Below are 20,222 nucleotides of genomic sequence, written 5' to 3'. Positions count from 1 at the left end.
GCATACATGTGTTCCCCATCCTGAACCCTCCTCCCTCCTCCCTCCCCACACCATCCCTCTGGGTCGTCCCAGTGCACCAGCCCCAAGCATCCAGTATCGCGCATCGAACCTGGACTGGCAACTTATTTCTTACATGATATTCTACATGTTTCAATGTCACTCTCCCAAATCTTCCCACCCTCTCCCTCTCCCACAGAGTCCATAAGACTGTTCTATGGACAGTTTACAGTTTACAGTTCTATGGACAGTTTACAATTAAAGAAATTATACTAAAAGCAAAGGTAGCAAATACTGAAATCTCATTACCCCCTAACTTACTCCACTTTTTATTATTTATCTATAATAAATAGATAACCTCTTGAGGTTACCTATGTCTATTGTGTCTGTATATAATGGTGTGCTACTGTTTATGTCTACCCATCATAGGTTTGGTATGGGAATATTTACACCACAGAAATTGGCCAACCCTATAAAGCAGGGTTTTATTTATTGTTTTGATGATTATCTAGACTTAAGAAAGTGGTGGAGAAAATGTTAATAGTGCAGAGTAGGCGTTAAACATGTATTGTAAAAAGCGGGAGGAGTTGAAAATTAACATTTTTCTGGCTTTCAAAAACTACTGCTACCAGAAATTCAGCAGAGAACCCACTCATATCACTGACAAGCAAATGAAATTCTGGTGTGCTTTTATTTCATTTTTGTCTTACTATTTAAGGTAAACAAAAGGATTGACCAGTGCTTGTGTGGGAACTACACCTCGTGTCAGCACATCGCGGGGTTTGCTGTTGGTCCCAGTGTTCCACCAGCTCCCCGCCTTTGACTGGCATGCTTCAGTCCCCTTTCATTCACTGGCTCATTAACAAATACATATTGTGTACTGTGTGCCAGACGCCAGAGACACGGCGGTGAACAAAACCGGCAATCGACAGAATAACTCCATTTTCAGACCCTTACCTCCTTCAAGGCACGAAAGCGCCCTCTCTGAGTCTTCATCTCCTTTACCCAGGGTGAGCTCTGCCTCCATGCCGGTCCTGTCTTTCAACTTTGAGCTGCTGGGAACGAGCCTCAGCTCGAGGAGGACAGAATCTGAGCAGAGTCATGCGGGAAAGGCTTGGAACTTGAATGAAGGCCGGAGATTGAATATTGAAGCAGCTTTGGGGACGGAGCCAGGAAGAGGGAAGCAAAATCAGTTTCTTTGAAGTTTGTGAAAATGGGATACATCCTCCCTGCCTCAAGAATGGTTAGCTGTTCTCTGTGCTTCGGGAATGAAGGAGATCTAAAATGAGACCTTTGCACCTGAAAGGGCTTAAAATATTTAATATAAGAAATATCACAGGATAGCCTGCTGATTCACACCTCTGTTTGTTCAGCAAATACAAATGCCTACCCAGCCAGGTGCTCGCAAGCTCTGTGAGCTGCCAAGCCTGTGATCCGAGGCCTCTCCCCTTAAGGGATTTTCAAACTTGTGGGGCAGTTTATAATCCAGATCGATGGCCAGTGAGCACAGCGGTCAGAATGCCTCCCCACCCAGCCCCCACCCCAAGCCTTCTTCCTCTTTCTGGAATCAGGCCCCCCCACCCACGGGCATCCAGTTGGTTCTTTCTCTGTTCTCCCCCTACTTAGCATTGATCTCATTTTGCAGTAATTAAGTATCTGAGTGCGTGTTTGATGGATGTCTTGTCTCTCTCATAGGAATGTCAACTCTAGGAGGGCAGGCAAGCAGGCACCCATGTCTGTTTTGCTCATGGGGCCTGGCATCAGAAGGCAATCAGAAAGAACTTGTTGAATAAGTGAATGGAGGGGGGAATAAGCTTGGAGGAGGGAGATTCATGCAGGTGAGAGGCCCAGAGGGCATCTGGAGGGAGTGGCTTGAGCTGAAAGAAGGAAGCCTTCCTTCTTCCACTTGCTGCACGTGAAGCCAAACGCTTGCATTTGTCAAGGTCCTGCCCAAACTTTACCTCCATGGCATAGCTTTTTCTTATGTTTTCTTATGCCTCTGGAGAGACATCTATGACAGAAAACAGCAGTTTGCATTATAACTTTTATGTGATTCTTAACCTTTCTTGACTTCCCTGGTGGCTCAGACCGTAAATCGTAAGCCTATAATGCAGGAGGCCCTGGGCTCGATTCCTGGGTCAGGAAGATCCCCTGGAGAAGGCAATGGCAACCCACTCCAGTACTCTTGCCTGGAAAATCCCATGGATGGAGGAGCCTGGTAGGCTACAGTCTGTGGGGTCACAAAGAGTTGGACACGACTGAGCGACTTCACTTTCACTTTCTTTAATCTTTCGTAGGTCACAGACCTCTATGCTAATCTGATAAATACTGTAAACCTTCCTCCCCATAATGCCCCTGGCATGTGCGCGCACACACACACACACACACACACACACATGAACACAGTTTTATGTTGTTTCAAGGAGTTCACAAGCTTCCATTTCAAATCAAGAACCCTGCTTTAAAAAGTAAGATTCCCCACTGTAGGCCAGTCCTGTCCCTCTGCGGCCCCAATAGCTCATACAGTTCTTGACATTCAGGCCTTCGTGTGGAGATAATAGGATTGAATAAGTAGGTGGGTATGTTAAAAACTGTCCTGATTTGCCATAACCTGTGTAGAGTCAAGCTAAAAATTTCATTGATGTCGTCAGGGTAGAGGGTCAGCTTGAGCAGAGAATGGTAGTGTTCTCCATATCACTGACCTGTCCTGGCCCTAGGAGTGTGGTTCTGCCCATAACTGGAAGGCCACCGTTCCATAAGATCATTTTCCAAATAAAAACTTATAACATGGTGTCTGACATGTTGTCTGATAATGGGGTAGAAATTGGGCCTGTCTCAGAAAATCGGTGAAAGTGTTTGTCTCTTCAGTTCAGTTCAGTTGCTCAGTCAACTCTGCAACCCCTGTGAACTGCTGCATGCCAGGCATCCCTGTCCATCACCAACTCCCGGAGTCCACCCAAACCCATGTCCATTGAGTCAGTGATTCCATCCAACCATCTCATCCTCTGTCATCCCCTTCTCCTCCTGCCCTCAATCTTTCCCAGCATCAGGGTCTTTTCAAATGAGTCAGCTCTTCACATCAGGTGGCCAAAGTACTGGAGTCTCAGCTTCAACATCAGTCCTTCCAGTGAACACCTAGGAGTGATCTCCTTTAGGATGGACTGGTTGGATCTCCTTGCAGTCCAAGAGTCTCAAGAGTCTTCTCCAACACCACAGTTCAAAAGCATTAATTCTTCAGCACTCAGCTTTTTTTACAGTCCAACTCTCACATCCATACATGACCACTGGAAAAACCATAGCCTTGACTAGACGGACCTTTGTGGACAAAGTAATGTCTCTGCTTTTTAATATGCTGTCTAGGTTGGTCATACGGAGAAGGCAATGGCACCCCACTCCAGTACTCTTGCCTGGAAAACCCCATGGATGGAGGAGCCTGGTTGGCTGCAGTCCATGGGGTTGCTAAGAGTCAGACACGACTGAGCGACTTCACTTTCACTTTTCACTTTCATGCATTGGAGGAGGAAATGGCAACCCACTCCAGTGTTCTTGCCTGGAGAATCCCAGGGATGGGGGAGCCTGGTGGGCTGCCGTCTATGGGGTCACACAGAGTTGGACACAACTTAAGTGACTTAGCAGCAGCAGTTGGTCATAACTTTCCTTCCAAGGAGTAAGCATCTTTTAATTTCATGACTGCAATCACCATCTGCAGTGATTTTGGAGCCCAGAAAAATAAAGTCAGCCACTGTTTCCACTGTTTCCCCACCTATTTGCCATGAAGTGATGGGACCGGATGCCATGATCTTCGTTTTCTGAATGTTGAGCTTTAAGCCAACTTTTTCGCTCTCTTCTTTCACTTTCATCAAGAGGCTCTTTAGTACTTCTTCACTTTCTCCGATAAGGGTGGTGTCATCTGCATATCTGAGGTTATTGAGATTTCTCCTGGCAATCTTGATTCCAGCTCGTGCTTCCTCCAGCCCAGAGTTTCTCATGATGCACTCTGCATATAAGCTAAATAGTAGTCTTATTTTTAAGGTTAGTCCCTTAGTTGTGTCCAGTTCTTTGCAACCCCGTGGACTGTGGTCCTCTAGGCTCTTCTGCCCCCCTGTCCATTTTCCAGGCAAGAATATTGGAGTGGGTTGCTACTTCTTTCTCTAGGGGAATCTTCCTGACCCAAGGATCAAACCCCAGTGTCTTGCATTGCAGGCAGATTCTTTAGTGTCTCAGCCACCAGGGAAGCCCCAGAAAATCAGAGATTGTGTAATTTTAAGGAACTTAACTTAGACCTGAGGCTGATGGGTTTGTTTCTGGAGTTTCCTTAAACCTTAGAAGGGGTCTAGGCTGTATTCCGCATAGAGACTAGGTTAGTCCTCCAATTCTGGATAGAGGGGCCCAGCATGGCAGCCCGTTTGTCCTCCACATTCTTCTCCATGATCACCGATGTCACTGATTCCTAGTGTGGTTACCACTAAATACTGCCCGTGTTCTGCTCATTACCACCCTTTCTTCCCCAAATCTTATGGTACATGTGAATCCCTACCTTTTAAAATGTTCAACTTTAGAATTAAAAAAAATTTTTTTTTCTTTTATTTAAATCCCTATTTTTCACATTAGGTCATTTGACAATGTTGATTTTTAGACACCAGAATAGTTTAAAATCATTGGGGGGAAAATCTGCAGTACTAGCTTTTGCTTGGAAAACAGTTGTCAAGGAAATAGATTTTTGCAAAACATTGCTTCCCAGGAGAGCTCTCTCTTTCCATGTATCCCCACACTGAACATTATTCTCCTGTGCGATGCAGTAGGCAAAGGTACCATTGGCAGGTAATTTGTCTAGTCAACATCTAATTATGAATTAAAACCCTTGCTGTCACATTCTGAGGTCGGCAGCCAATGGTGGACCAAGTTCAAATTCAGTTTATAGTCCATCTGCAATGTTCTTGGACTTACAGAAACGACAGAAGATTTCTTGGCCCTGGCCCTAGACAGGGAATAGGATTCTGTAAACTCTATTAGTAGACAATAAGAGGCACCTGATAGATGGAGCTGAAATTGCAAAACATTGTTCCATTAAAAGAAAAGGTGAAGGCTCCCGGGGCAGAGGCTGTGACTCAAGGTGCTCACATAAGGAGATACTTATCTCATGATTAGAGTGCTGGCGGCCCAGACGCCAGCCAGGGGTACTTGGAGAATCTGTCACTGGTAGACATGCTAGTGTATGTATGATCTGCTCAGTTGTGAGCAGACCTCATAAGTGAGGCTGGGGGATTTAATTATCACTTGTGAGAACTTGGGCAAGAAAGTGCTGGCCCAGTTAGAGTTATGGCCAGTGACACTGGCAGGTGGTTAATTAGAGACCTCTCCAGTCCATGCAAGTGCAGGGCCACGTGTAGACAGGAGGAGAGTTGGTGACAGAGAAGCAGAGAAATGATCACGTCTCCATTATACCCGTTTGTGTCGGGATCTGTTGTACTTGCAGTCATCTATAATTACAAAAGCTGAGATACAGTGGGATGGTTATTGATACTATTCATTTTTGTCATGTTGCCTGGTAATGTCCCTTTGTGCCCAAGACATGCATGTTTCTATAGTTACGGGCTGAAGAAGTGAAAGCTTCCTTGCTCTTAGCCATTTTGCAATCACAATATTCTAAAAAGCTATTTTGAGAGATAGTCAAGCCCAGTCTGTGGGGTGAAAAATGGACCCATTGTGACGAGAGCCTGAGTCATTGAAAAGACTTCATTTAACCAGAGTTCATGATGCCACATTCCCGGGTAGCAAGACAGAAAAGCGCTCCTCAACAGTTAACTGCGCTTTCCTCTCTTTCAAGTTATGTTCAATCCCATTATAGGTCAATCTCTAGTTCAGGTCCCATTTTGCATGTCCCATCTGACTGCATGAGAAGCCAGAAGTTGTGAATCTTTAAGCTTTTGATGAGTTTCAACCTAAGAAATGGTCACTGATGGGGAAAGTGGCAATTTAGGTATCGCAGGTAGAGTCTGATTGCACCTCCGTGAAGTCAGTTATCTCCACCACCCTGCTGCTTCTGAAACTGCCCCATTAGCGGGAGAAATGGTGGCAGAGTTATCACCAGAAGAATTCCAAATCATTCTCTTTAAAGGTCACACTGGTGGAATTTTCAGATAACACCTGGGATTGCTCTTTTTTTTAAGTGGGAAAGCAGCTGCTCCAGGCATGAGGCGAGGTCATCTTTTGGGTTTCAGATCTCTAGTTAAGGCTGTAACCCCGCCAAAGTGGTGATCGCTTAAGGATAATTAAATTCTACATTGTTCACGCTAAACTCTTGAGATGGGCTGATTGGCATATTTAAATCTCATCTCCCAGGCATTTGCTAATTATCATAGTCTAGTTGGATAAAAACCTAATCAAATAGCTGTTTAGAGATGCTTTGCATTTTAAAACGTACCTTTGATTTTCCACTGGTTCTTTCCCTGACCTCAAGAGGGTTTAGACTTTTAAATGGTTTAAATAGCCACAGCAAATCACTCAGGAAACTTCATGCATTTTCATTTTCTCCTGTGCGTCATTTCCATCCTTGACCCCCTTTCCTCACCCTTGAATGAAGCTTTCTCACTCAGTGACTTCTCATCCACGAGGGGCCTGTTGAATCCCAGCTAATGAGGCTCATCTCTTCATTTTAAGTGGTACCAACCAGGCCCAGAGCCAGATCTGAGAGTGAATGGTTGTCACATCTTTCTCGGGTCCACAAATGTAATACCAACTCCATGGTGAAACTAAGGAGAATTTCCTTCTCCTCTTGCTCAGAAAAAGAAAAACAGAAAGAGCAGTTTCTTGGGCCAGCATGTTGAGTCGAAGCCACCCTTCCTAGAAAAGGCACCCAAGACTGGGTTGTGGTTTTATTAACAGCAGCTGGAGAAGACCCTGACCCTGGCCCCACCCTCACCCTGGGCCCAAGCCTGCCAGCTGAACTGAGATCGTTTTAGGTGATGTTTTTTTTTTTTTTCTCAGCCACTGTGCTCAAAATTGGGAAAACATGACGGTTTTCTCCTTTATACAGAATATATGGCTGTCAGTGACAGAAGTCTCACCAAGGGCTTTCCTTTGTAGGCAGCGTCTAAAAGGGCCTGTCTTTGAGATTTATGAAAGAGCCCCCATGAGCCACCGTCACCCGTAGCTGTGCCTCAACAGCAAATACAGGGAAGAGGAATCTTGTGAAGGTTTTATCAAATCACCTGTCACTGGCCGTCAGCCCATTTGTCTCCTTTCTGTGAAAGGGTCTGTTTTGCCGGCTCTGTGGGAACTGCCACCTCCCTTCAGCAGGTGTACAGGCCCTAGCAGGAAGCCCAGATCTGGGGGCCGCTGAGAGCAAGTCTTCTCTTTCTTACTAGAAGCCAGAACGGCAGAGCTGGGGCAGGCACACTTGGTTACTTGAAAGTGTGCGTGGAGGGGTGGGGACTTGAGGGAGTGGGAGGAGAAAGCTCACACACAAGCCAACTGAAAGCCTGCGGGAGCCCTGATTCTGATCACTCAAACCATTCAAGGATCTGTGAAGCTCGAAGATCTAAGTTTTCTGTCTTTCCTGGTCGTCCCACTAGTTCATCAAGATTAGAGCCTTCTGGTTTTCGTAGTTAATTATTCTTTGGTCTTCTATTTCAGGGTTTTGAAATCAAATTGCTTGATGTTTTACTCTCTCCCGTGTGATTAGGTTATCTTTTATAATAGGGCTGCAATCATCCTTTCAAGAACACAGCACTTTAGCTCAGCACTGTCAAGGAAGATATCCTAAATGTCCCACGAAGTTTAGTCTTGTAGGAGTGAGAAAACACCACCACCCCCTGATTATGGATCCAGAAGTGCCGCCACACATCATCCATCATCACAGACCTAGAAAAATGAAAAGGAAACCTTCTTCGAGCTGTCTGATTAATGCAGACTCAAGGAGTGCTTATGGGGTGGCAGCTCCTTGGCTTCGTAGGACAAATGAGCCCCAGGACCTGTCTTTATATGGTGTTTGTAAGGCTGAGCAGGTCTGTTTACCACTTTGAAATTCTCTCTCCTGGTGTGAACAGGTAACCTTATCAGTGGGTTTCACAAGGCATTCTAGCCCCAAAATGAAAGTATGTACTTTGGAATCTCTGCTGATGGGGGACTAGAGGGGATAAAGAGAAAAGTCAAATGCATGTCTCAGGCTACACGCGGGAAACAGGAGGAATTTGGTGGTTTTTTTTTGGATACTAATTAAGATCTCAGCTCAATTATCGTCTGGAGACCTTCCTCGGCCACCTCCACTCATTCAATCATCCTCTCCCCCAATCCCTTGCTTGATTTTTCTCCACAGTGCTTATCACTATTCAGAATTACCTTGCTTATCTGTCTCCTTCTTATTGTCCATCTCCCTACACTAGGGTATCCAGGCCATAAAGGTGGGAACCTTGCCTGTCTTCTTCACTGCTGCATGTACCAGAACATGGGGTACATTAGTAAAATGCTCAGTACACATTTTTTTAAATAAAGGTGAAGGGAGGTTGAGACAGGAACAGGAAGAGGCAAAGATTGGAATCAGACCTAGGTTTGAATCCAAACCCTCCACTTATTGGCTGTGTGCCCTTGGAATAGTTGCCAAACCTCTGTGAGCCTGAGTTTTCTATTCTGTAAAATGGGCAGGTATTAACCTGCTTCCCAGAATAGCAGTGGAGGATTACATGAGATAAAGTATATGGTAACTTCTGGCAAAGGGGCTGGTACAGGGAGGTGCTCAATAAATACTGGCTCATTCTCCAAGCCTTGATTAAAACAATTTTACCAGACAACAAACAGGGCCCTTTACTATCTAAGAGTGTCCAGTGGTCCTCAAGCCTCCTTCTTGTGTCTAGGAATGGTATCTCCAGGGGAAATAGTACTAATCCTTTTTTGGCTCCAAGGAGAACCACTGTAAATGTAGGCAGTCTCACATGGTTCTAGATGCAGGAGTCAAGGATGGGGTCCTAAGGGTTCTGTACTCAGACCTGGTTCCTCAAGAGATGGCAGCACTGCCTGGAAAACAAGACTGCTGTTCTCCTGAAGTCTTTTGTTCTCATCCGAGGCTGAAGGTCTCCATGCACACCCCAAAGACCCTGAAACAGGTCACCGAGGCCCCTTGCTGTCACAGAGGTGCCACTAACAGCCTTTAGAAACTGGTTTTCAAGGCTTATCTTCCAGATTTCAAATGGCATTACCTCCCTAAACAACCTGGCAACAGAGATGACTTCTCTCTGCATTTCCGTCACGATCTCTCTACAGCTCCCTTTGGTATGTTCCTTGTTTTCACATAAACCTGTTTTTTTCCTCTTTCTTTTTAAAAATTCTTAACATTTAGACCAAGAACTGGTTCTGCCTCTCTCACGTTTCCAGAGGCCGCAGCCTCTGTTGGGGCAGCTTTAAAGCAGGTCATCCCCTCCCTTTTAGCAGACTGAGCCTTCGGGAACTAGAAATTTGGACGGTGCTTGTTTTCAAAAAGAAACAGTCCTCAGGATGGGCCGTGTGGCACTAGTTAGCAGCCAGTCCTCATTTTGATTCTGTGTGCCACATGCCATCCAGAGGTGCTGGGTTGATGTTTTGTTCATTCGCTCATTGGACAGTGAAGCAGCCTGGTGAGATGGAAAGGGACACAGCCTTTTGAATCAGTCAGACCCCAGCTTCAAACAGTGGCTCTGCCACTTGCCAGCTGCTGCTGCTGCTAAGTCGCTTCAGTCTTGTCTGACTCTGTGCGACCCCATAGTCAGCAGCCCATCAGGTTCCCCCATCCCTGGGATTCTAGAGGCAAGAACACTGGAGTGGGTTGCCATTTCCTTCTCCAATGCATGAAAGTGAAAAGTGAAAAGGAAGTCGCTCAGTCTGTCCAACTCTAGCGACAGGGTCCCAAATGTTGGGAACAGGAGACGCTCATCTTGCCTGGGAAGGCTGTAGAGAGGGAAGCAGTGTGCTGTTGTGATTAAGTGTGCAGATTCCCAAGCGGTCTTCTTGGATCCATTGCCTGGCCCTGCCTCTGTTTGTTCTGCATCCTTGGGCAAGTCAGTTAACCCTTCAGGGCTCAGCTGCTTCCTTCACCCTATAAAATAGGGAGAACAATGGTAACCCACCCTGCAGGGTTGGTGTAGGATGAAGTGCTTCTGAAAGGCTTAGCCCAGGGCTCCGCCCCGGCTCGGGGCTCAGTGCGTGTCCACCTCTGGATAACAGAGGTAACACTTGCAGCCATTATTATTACAAATGTGCTTTGTTGACTTCCTCTGTTGGGACAGCCTCGTGCTAGGAGGTTGAGGCTGCGTTGGTGAATAGGCCACAGTTCAAGGGCAGGGGAGGCAGACATGAAAGAAATCATTATCCTGCAGAAGTCTGCAGCACTGTCACGGATGGAAGACAGGAGGCTGTAGGACAGTGAATTCCAGAATGCGGGTACTATGCTCCAGAACCTTAGAATTCCTTTTGCAGAAAAAGGGCTGTGATGGGGTGGAAAGTGGTTTGGAGGCTGAGCGGGGCTTGTTCATTCAGTTTTCATTGGGAAATGCTAAGGCGCTGAAGTAGTATATTAGTTTCCTATTGTTGTAGTCACAAATTACACAAGTTTAATGACTTAAAACCACAAATTTACTTTTTTATGCTTCTGGAGATCAGAAGTCTAACAGGAGTGGCTTTCTGGGCTAGAATCAAGGTGTTGGCCAGGTTGCATTCCTCTCTGGAGGCTCCAGGGGAAAATCCATTCCCTGGCCTTTTCCAGCTCCTGGAGGTTCCCTAGATTCATTGGCTTATGGCCCCTTCCTCCATCCTCAAAGCCAGCGATAGCCAGTGGAGTCCTTTTCACATCTCACCGTGTTGACGCTCTTGCCTCCCTCTGTCACTTCTAAGGACCGCATGAATCCACTGGGCTTACCTGGATAACCCAAGGTAATGTCCCCCTCTCAAGATCAGCTGATTACTAATCTTAATTCTATCCGAAAACTTAGTTCCATTTTACCATACATACTCAAAAGTTCAAGGGATTAGGACATGGTCACCTTTGGGGGGCCATTATTCTGCCAGACCTAGGTGGGAAGGTGCTGTATGTATTTGAGATATTATCCAAAGGCTGAAACTTGGAGAATGGAAGGGGCCTGGGAAGTGATCAGAGACAAGCCGTTCAAGCATGTTGCCTTGGAAAGCTCTTGGAAGCTCTTACACACAAATGACATTTAATGGCTTGGAAGCCTGGCGTGCTATAGTCCATGGGGTCGCAGAAAGTCGGACATGACTGAGCAACTGAACAAAAACAACAACAATTTTTATTTTTATTCAATTTAAAATGATTTTCTTCTTTTATTAATTTGGCAGCACCAGGTGTTAGTTGTGGTACATAGTATCTTTACTTTTTTTTTTTTTTTTTAGTTACAGCTTGAAAACTCTTGGTTGCAGCACATGGGATCTAGTTCCCTGACCAGGGATTGAACCTGGGCTCCCTGCATTGGGAGCACAGAGTCTTAGCCACTGGACCACCAGGGAAGTCCCTAATGGCTTGCATTTTTAAAGGGCTTACTCTGGTGGATATATAGATCAAGGATGCAGGAGCAGGGCCAAGAAAGAATGCAGGGAGACTGTGCTGAGGTTAAGGGGCAGTGGTAGGCTGGGAGGCAGCTGGGAAAGAGAGAATGAGAGAGATCGTTGACAGACTTGCTGGAGAGTGAACATGAGGTGTGGAGTTGAAGGAGACTCCAGAGGACTCGGAGGTTTCAGATGTACAGTGCTGCCTTTTCCAGTCTTGGAAAGATAATGAATGTGGAGCCCATGGTTGCAGCCACCAGTGCTGCCACTCACAGCAGGGTTTTCTCTCTGCGGGGAGCTGTGCTGAATGCCTAGCCTTGTAATTACAGTCGGCCCTCCGTATCCATGGGTTTTCCATATGGATTTGACCAACTGAAATTCAGTCTGAGGTTGGTGAATCCATGGATACAGAACCCGAAGATAAGGAGGACCAACTGTACCAAGTCATTTTACATAAGGGGTTGGAGCATCTGTGGATATTGATATCTGCGGGAGGTCCTGGCTACCAAGGGACGACTGCAATCCTTACAGCCCTGTTGGAGGCAGGCATGGTAATCACTCCATTCTGTGAGAGGCATGGGCTGCCCTGGTAGCTCAGCTGGTAAAGAATCCATCTGTAATGCAGGAGACCCCAGTTCGATTCTTGGGTTGGAAAGATTGCCTGGAGAAGGCATAGGCTACCCACTCCAGTATTCTCGGGCTTCCGTGATGGCTCAGTCAGTAAAGAATCCATTTACAATGCGGGAGACCTGGGTTGGGAAGATGCCCTGGAGGAGGGCATGGCAACCCCCTCCAGTGTTCTTGCCTGGAGAGTTTCATGGGCAGAAGAACCTGGCAGACTGTGGTCCGTGGAGTCGCAAAGAGTCGGACACGACTGAGCGACTAAGCACCGCACGTGAGAGGCAGAGGGTATTGTGACCAAGAGTGTAGACGGTCTGGGTTTGAATCCTGGCTCTGCCACTTACTTGATGTGACACTTGGGCCTGTGCCTCAGTTTCCTCATATGAGAATGGGAGTAATGATATACTAACCTTAAGGCAGAAAGTGAAGAGGAACTCAAAAGCCTCTTGATGAAAGTGAAAGTGGAGAGTGAAAAAGTTGGCTTAAAGCTCAACATTCAGAAAACGAAGATCATGGCATCCGGTCCCATCACTTCATGGGAAATAGATGGGGAAACAGTGGAAACAGTGTCAGACTTTATTTTTTTGGGCTTCAAAATCACTGCAGATGGTGATTGCAGCCATGAAATTAAAAGACGCTTACTCCTTGGAAGGAAAGTTATGACCAACCTAGATAGCATATTCAAAAGCAGAGACATTACTTTGTCAACAAAGGTTCGTCTAGTCAAGGCTATGGTTTTTCCTGTGGTCATGTATGGATGTGAGAGTTGGACTGTGAAGAAAGCTGAGTGCCGAAGAATTGATGCTTTTGAACTGTGGTGTTGGAGAAGACTCTTGAGAGTCCCTTGGACTACAAGGAGATCCAGCCAGTCCATTCTGAAGGAGATCAGCCCTGGGATTTCTTTGTAAGGAATGATGCTAAAGCTGAAACTCCAGTACTTTGGCCACCTCATGTGAAGAGTTGACTCATTGGAAAAGACTCTGATGCTGGGAGGGATTGAGGGCAGGAGGAGAAGGGGACGACAGAGGATGAGATGGCTGGATGGCATCACCAACTTGATGGACGTGAGTTTGAGTGAACTCTGGGAGATGGTGGTGGACAGGGAGGCCTGGCGTGCTGCAATTCATGGGGTCGCAAAGAGTCGGACACGACTGAGCAACTGAACTGAACTGAAACTTATAAAATTAGTGTGAAGATTAAAAGAATTGACATATATGTGAAACACTGATGACCCACTTAACATATATATATATTAAGCATAATATAACAGTATCATTGTCTTTAAACAAATGAGATCACTGAGGCACAGTGAGGTTAAGTGTCTTGTCTAAAGGCACACAGCTAGGGAAATCTGGGACCCAAAGCCAGGCTCTTATCCTCCATGCCTTAGCTCCCCCTTGAGAAGGCCTCTCAGAACTGTGGCAAGAACTATATGTTCTAGTAGGTACAAGCGCCCTTATCATGGTGCTTGGCACATGCATGTGTGTGTAAGTGTAGTTTCTTTTTCTGTAGAATGAGAGTGATGATGACACCCACCCTGCCTCACCCACGGGATCGTAAGACTCAAATCAGAAAGGCAAAGCACAGTGGAAATGGTAGAGCTAGCTGCACATGGGTGGTTTTTATACTCAGTTTCTTCCAAATGGCCTCGTTGAATGATTTCCCCTTGGAATTTCCCTCACAGATGTGCTGCGGTCTTTCCGGTTGTCAGTCATCCTTGTCCCCATCTCCTGCCTCCACCCTGATGCCCCGTCTTTGATAGACTAGAGTGGGGAGGACCCTACACTGTACAGTTGGGTAGCCAACCCCAGTGCAGTGGCAGAGCTCAGAGTCTCTGTGACCTTCTCCATGAGCATCTTTTGTCTGCCTGCAGACCCTGCACCAAGAGCGCACATGTGCGTAGGGAAGTGTCTCACCCACTCTTGCTCCACCTGTGGGCCTCACAGGGAGTGTTGGAAATCCTGAAGTGTGAGTGGGGGGTGGAGTAGAGATGTGAATACATTTGCACTTTGAATAATCACTGTGTAAGAGGCCAAAGAGGATCCTCTAGGCCAGTTTGGAGGCTGCTGCAGGAGTCCCCCAGAGGGCTGGGAGGGACATAGATTCAAGAGGTGGTGCGGAGAGAAGTGAATGGAGAGAGACGTGGTAGATAGATTAAAAGGGAGCAGTCATCCTATGGCTGCTTTTGACTGAGCACGTATTATGTACCAGCTGCTGTGCTAAGCACTCTGTGTGTGTTATCTTATTTACTCCCAGGGTCATCATAAGGATTAAATGTTCTGTCCTTTTACAGATGAGGAAACTGAGACTCAGAGAGGTCAAGTCATTCACTCAAGACCACACAGCCAGTAGGTGGCAGAGCCCTAGAACAGCTTCTCAAATTTTAATGTGCATTTGGATCACCTGGTTCAGTTCAGTTCAGTTGCTCAGTCGTGTCCAAGTCTTTGCAACCCCATGAACCGCAGCATGCCAGGCCTCCCTGTCCATCACCAACTCCCGGAGTTCATCCAAACCCATGTCCACTGAGTCGGTGATGCCATCCAACCATCTCATCCTCTGTCGTCCCCTTCTCCTCCTGCCCTCAATCTTTCCCAGCATCTGGGTCTTTCCAGATGAGTCAGCTCTTCACATCAGGTGGCCTAATTATTGGAGTCTCAGCTTCAACATCAGTCCTTCCAATGAACACCTAGGACTGATCTCCTTTAGGATGGACTGGTTGGATCTCCTTGCAGTCCAAGGGACTCTCAAGAGTCTTCTTCAACACCACAGATCAAAAGCATCAATTCTTTGGCACTCAGGTTTCTTTATAGTCCAACTCTCACATCCATCCATGACCACTGGAAAAACCATAGCCTTGACTAGACAGACCTTTGTTGACAAATTAATGTCTCTGCTTTTCAATATGCTGTCTAGGTTGGTCATAACTTTCCTTCCAAGGAGTAAGCATCTTTTAATTTCATGGCTGCAATCACCATCTGCAGTGATTTTGAAGCCCAGAAAAATAAAGTCAGCCACTGTTGCCACTTTTTCCCCATCTGTTTGCCATGAAGTGATGGGACCTTGTCTAACTCAATGAAACTAAGCCATGCCATGTGCGGTCACCCAAGATGGATGGGTCATGGTGGAGAGGTCTGACAGAATGTGGTCCACTAGAGAAGGGAATGGCAAACCACTTCAGTATTCTTGCCTTGAGAACCCCAAGAACAGTATGAAAAGGCAAAAAGATAGGACACTGAAAGATGAACTCCCCAGGTTGGTAGGTCCCCAATATGCTACTGGAGATCAGTGGAGAAATAACTCCAGAAAGAATGAAGGGATGGAGCCAAAGCAAAAACAACACCCAGTTGTGGATGGGACTGGTGATGGAAGCAAGGTTCGATGCTGTAAAGAGCAATATTGCATAGGAGCCTGGGATGTTAAGTCCATGAATCAAAGCAAATTGGAAGTGGTCAAACAGGAGATGACAGAGTGAACATCGACATTCTAGGAATCAGCGAACTAAGATGGACTGGAATGGGTGAATTTAACTCAGATGACCATTATATCTACTACTGTGGGCAGGAATCCCTTAGAAGAAATGGAGTAGCCATCATAGGCAACAAGAGTCCAAAATGCAGTACTTGGATGCAGTCTCAAAAACGACAGAATGATCTCTCTTCATTTCCAAGGCAAACCATTCAATATCATGGTAATTCAAGTCTATGCCCTGACCAATAACACTGAAGAAGCTGAAGTTGAACAGTTCTATGAAGACCTACAAGACCTTCCAGAACTAACAGCCAAAAAAGATGTCCTTTTCATTATAGGGGACTGGATCCTTTTCATTAGACGGGGCTGGAATGCAAAAGTAGGAAGTCAGGAAACACCTGGAGTAACAGGCAAATTTGGCCTTGGAGTACAGAATGAAGCAGGGCAAAGGCTAATAGAGTTCTGCCAAGAGAATGCACTGGTCATAGCAAACACCCTCTTCCAACAATACAAGAGAAGTCTCTTCACATGGACATCACCAGATGGTCGACATCAAAATCAGATTGATTATATTCTTTGCAGCCAAAGATGGAGAAGCTCTATACAGTCAGCAAAAACAAGACCAGGAGCTGACTGTGGCTTAGATCATGAACTCCTTATTGGCAAATTCAGACTGAAATTGAAGAAAGTGGATCACCTGGAGATCTTGTTAAATGCTGGCTTTGGTTCAGCCGGTCTGGGATGGGCCCCAAGATGCTGCATTCCTAACATGCTCCCCAGATTTGCCCCACTGCTGGTCCCTGGACCACACTGAATAACAGAGGTCTGTCTGCCTCCAGGACTCACATTCTCAGCCATGGTGCCTTAGAACAGCTGCAGATGGTGGGAGATTTCTGAAGCTACTCAAATCTGAATCCCACCCTGGGCAGGATGTGGGAGAGCTTTCTGGACCTCAGATAGGTCGGAAGTTGTTTCACATTTTCACTTCCTCCCTTTGCCCAATAGCTCAAGCAAACCCAGAAGTGAGAGGGTTGGAGGTAGCACCTCTCAGTCTATTCCCCACCCGCCCCTCCACCCCTCAGCACAACCAGACCCCATCCTGCGTCTGCTTCTGAACCAGGGACCAGGGGTCACATACATTCACAGATGTCTCCACAGTTGTCAATCAGGTCATTTTGTGGGGGAACCATTGATGGGGGTGGATTGAGAAATCTAATATGAATGGTTGTTAGTACCAAGCTGTCAGCTGTTTCCCTGGGCTGTACTGAAAATGAAGGGGAACAAAATCAACCCAACGTTCTAATCTCTTAATCTGTGTGATCATTAGCTCCTGGGATGATTGGAGACCAAGCCCTTTCCCATTCAGCCCCTGCAGATGGGCCAGGTGTCACTGCTGGGAGATGCCAATAAGGCTGCAAGTCACTGTGTGAGCACTTTAATGACTGGGAAAATCCATTTCCCTTCTTGGCAGCTTTGTGATGTTGCAACTGTGCTTCTGGGTCATCGCCAGCCCTGATCTGTCTGTGCGCATGCTTTATATTAAAAAGGGGAGGATGTCTCACTTGTTTCGGTGATCGCTCCTTTCTCCCTAGTTGCCACCAAAGAACTTTCTGAGGCAAACTTTCTGTCCAGTTTTGCACTCTCCAGACAGTCTTCCAGTATTCCCATTTCTTTGTCTCCTCAAACACATTCTTTCTGTCTTGGCTCTGTTGTTTGGGGGCTTCTTAGGCTGGGGTGGGTGTCTGTGCAGGGGCGATAGCCGTGGATTCTAGTTTCCTGCAGGACAGAATTCTAGAACTCTGAGACAGGGAGAAAGAACATCTTAAGCAAAATAATAATGTCTGCCTCAAACTTGTAAATATTTTTCATTATAAGATTTCATGTCATTGCAATTTGTTCAGGTGGACAAGAACAGCTTTTGTTTGAGAGAGAACTGAAGAGGTGTCTTAGGATTTGGCTCCAATTGCTCTGCCTGTCTCTCCATCACTGGAGCTTTGTCGCCTGCCTCTGCAGAGCTTGGCAAGGGAATGCTTTGTGGTCTATTGTTAGGTGTTCTTTGAAACTATAAATCATAGGCTGCTGGAAGGGAGGGGCTTCCAGAGACCATCCAGAGCTCCCTCTGTCTCTAGCATGGACGTGCATGGATGCACACACACACATACACACATGTGCGCACACACAGACACGTAGATACATACACATACAGATGATGACCGCCTGGTGTGTATTTCCAGATCCCAGTGGGGGCAGAGGTGTTTAGTTCTCCTGTCTGTTGATGCTTACAGCCACATTTTGAGTCTGTCCCAGATTTCTCTTGCTGTAGCTCAGGCTGCCCCTGCCTACATCAGCTGCTTCACTGTCCTGGCCCATCTTTTTGGAAACACGACCATCCCTGCACTATTAACTTACGCATCTAGGCGATGAAAAGTCATTTTCCTTGTCTGGTCTCACATGGTTCTTGTAAAATGTGGCTTGGCAAATAGGTAATGTCTCTGGCATTAAATCCTATTTGACGGTGAGGTTCTGGCTCTCTGCTTCTATTTATGTTGTTTCTCTTGCTGGTTGGGCCCTTTCTGACTCCTGGCTGTAAAGGCCTTCTACTCTGTCAAAACCCACTCCTTCCCATCCACCCCATGGCTAATCAGCCATGCACTCCTTTTGACTTAGGAGTAGCATTGTATCATTTTTCCTTGCTTTTCATTTAACAATCTTTCATTTTCACCTTACAAACATTTATAGATATTCGTTGTAGAAAATCCAGAAAATATAGATCAATAGGAAGAAAAAATGACCATTAAACCACTCACTATCTGATATAACCACTGTCAACATTTTTGTGCATATCCTTCCTGTCTTTCTCCTTTGAAATACTAATAATAATCCAGTGATCTTCATGCCATATAACCTGGTGTCCTGCTTTTCCAACTAATATTATATAACAAGCATCTTTGTGTGTCTCTCTCTATATATAGTGATATTTAGCTTATATCACTAAATATTTAGAAGCATAAATTTTTTTGGCTGTTTGGCTTGTGGGATCTTAGTTCCCCAATCAGGGAGCAAACCCAGGCCCCCTGCAGTGGAAGCACAGAGGCCTTAACCACTGGACCCCTAGGGAATACCCAGGAAACACAGTTTTTTTCAATTTATTTTTAATTGAAGGATGCTTGCTTGACCATATTGGTTTGTTTGCTGCCATACATCAACATGAATTAGCCATAGGTGTATATGTGTCCCCTCCCTCTTGAAACCTCGTTTACCCCCTCCCATCCTTTTGCACCCCTTCAGGTTGTCACAGAGTCCCAGTTTGGGTTCCCCGTGTCACACAGCAAACTTCCATTGGCTATCTGTTTTACATATGGTAGTGTATATGTTTCCATGCTACTCTCTCCATTCATCTCACCCTCTCCTTCCTTGGAAACATGATTTTTAACACTTGTTTCATACTTTACATCTCATACTTTATCCCTTGCATGATTATTTTTAACTGGGAACAATACCTGTCAAGCCCACTGAACTGTCCAGTCAAATTAAGGAAGTGTGCAAAGAGCTGAACAAACATGAGCAATGATCATGAGTACTGTTAGCTTTATCTTCCCGATCAAGTACTTCATGTATTCACAAAATACTTTATGTATTCACAAAATTGTTGTATACTTTCCTATTCGTGAGGGCTTCCCTGATAGCCCAGTTGGTAAAGAATCCATCTGCAATGCAGGAGACCCTGGTTCAATTCCTGGGTCAGGAAGATCTGCTGGAGAAGAGATAGGCCACCCACTCCGGTCTTCTTGGGTGTCCCTTGTGGCTCAGCTGGTAAAGAATCTGCCTGCAATGCAGGAGACCTCAGTTTGATCTCTGGGTTGGGAAGAGCCCCTAGAGAAGGGAAAGGCTACCCACTCCAGTATTCGGGCCTGGAGAGTTCCATGGACTGTATAATAGTCCATGGGGTTGCAAAGAGTCGGACACGACTCAGCGACTTTCACTTTCCTGTTCATGAAGTTTTGCCCGGTGGTGGGTAAAACAAGCTGTCTGGGTTTAATCTTTAAAAGAGAATGTGCTTATTAATAAGTTTTTATTTTTTCCTGGTAATTTCTTAGAGGCTCTGTCTTAAGGAATTTACCTGAAATATAGAGAAGGGGGTATGTACAAAGATGTCTATGAAGGCAGTATTTACAATAGCCCCAAAGTAGAAAACACTGCCATGTCCAATTATATGGAGGAAGGTTAAGTAACTGATGCTGAACCTACTTGCCAGACTATTATATAGCTAGCTAAAATGAGGTTTACAAAGGTTTTGTAATAAAATGGAAGATGTTTATGTCACCATCATGGGAAAAAGCGAAGATGAATGAAAAAGAGTGAAAAGAAAGACTACCCAATGGGAATGGTGGTTATAATGTTGAAGTGATGGGTGATTGTTTTCTTTCTCTCTGCTTTTCCGCAATGAGCTTGCATAGCTTAGTTTCATGAAAAGATAGGTAGGTAGGTAGACAGATAGCTAGATCAACCTTGTGTTTTAAACCGTTGGAAAGGATGTATGTGGAAGAAGGAAGTACGGGGCACAGAACTGAGCTCAAGTGAAAGGAGTGACCCAGAGGTGCGAGAAA

The 20,222-nt window shown here is 45.8% G+C and overlaps 1 protein-coding gene and 1 non-coding gene across 2 annotated transcripts in view; one reads left to right on the top strand and one right to left on the bottom strand.

Moving 5' to 3' along the window:
• The window catches only part of MAN1C1 (mannosidase alpha class 1C member 1), a 151,575-nt gene that overhangs the window by 32,747 nt on the left and 98,606 nt on the right, over positions 1–20,222 (top strand). The gene's annotated exons all lie outside the window — the stretch shown is intronic.
• Positions 11,415–11,487, bottom strand: TRNAG-CCC. The gene has a single exon. It is a non-coding gene; the product is annotated as a tRNA-Gly (tRNA).

This window comes from Bos indicus x Bos taurus, chromosome 2, assembly GCF_003369695.1.
Source record: "Bos indicus x Bos taurus breed Angus x Brahman F1 hybrid chromosome 2, Bos_hybrid_MaternalHap_v2.0, whole genome shotgun sequence".
Classification (NCBI taxonomy): domain Eukaryota; kingdom Metazoa; phylum Chordata; class Mammalia; order Artiodactyla; family Bovidae; genus Bos; species Bos indicus x Bos taurus.
This window is presented reverse-complemented; position numbering and strand designations above follow the sequence as displayed.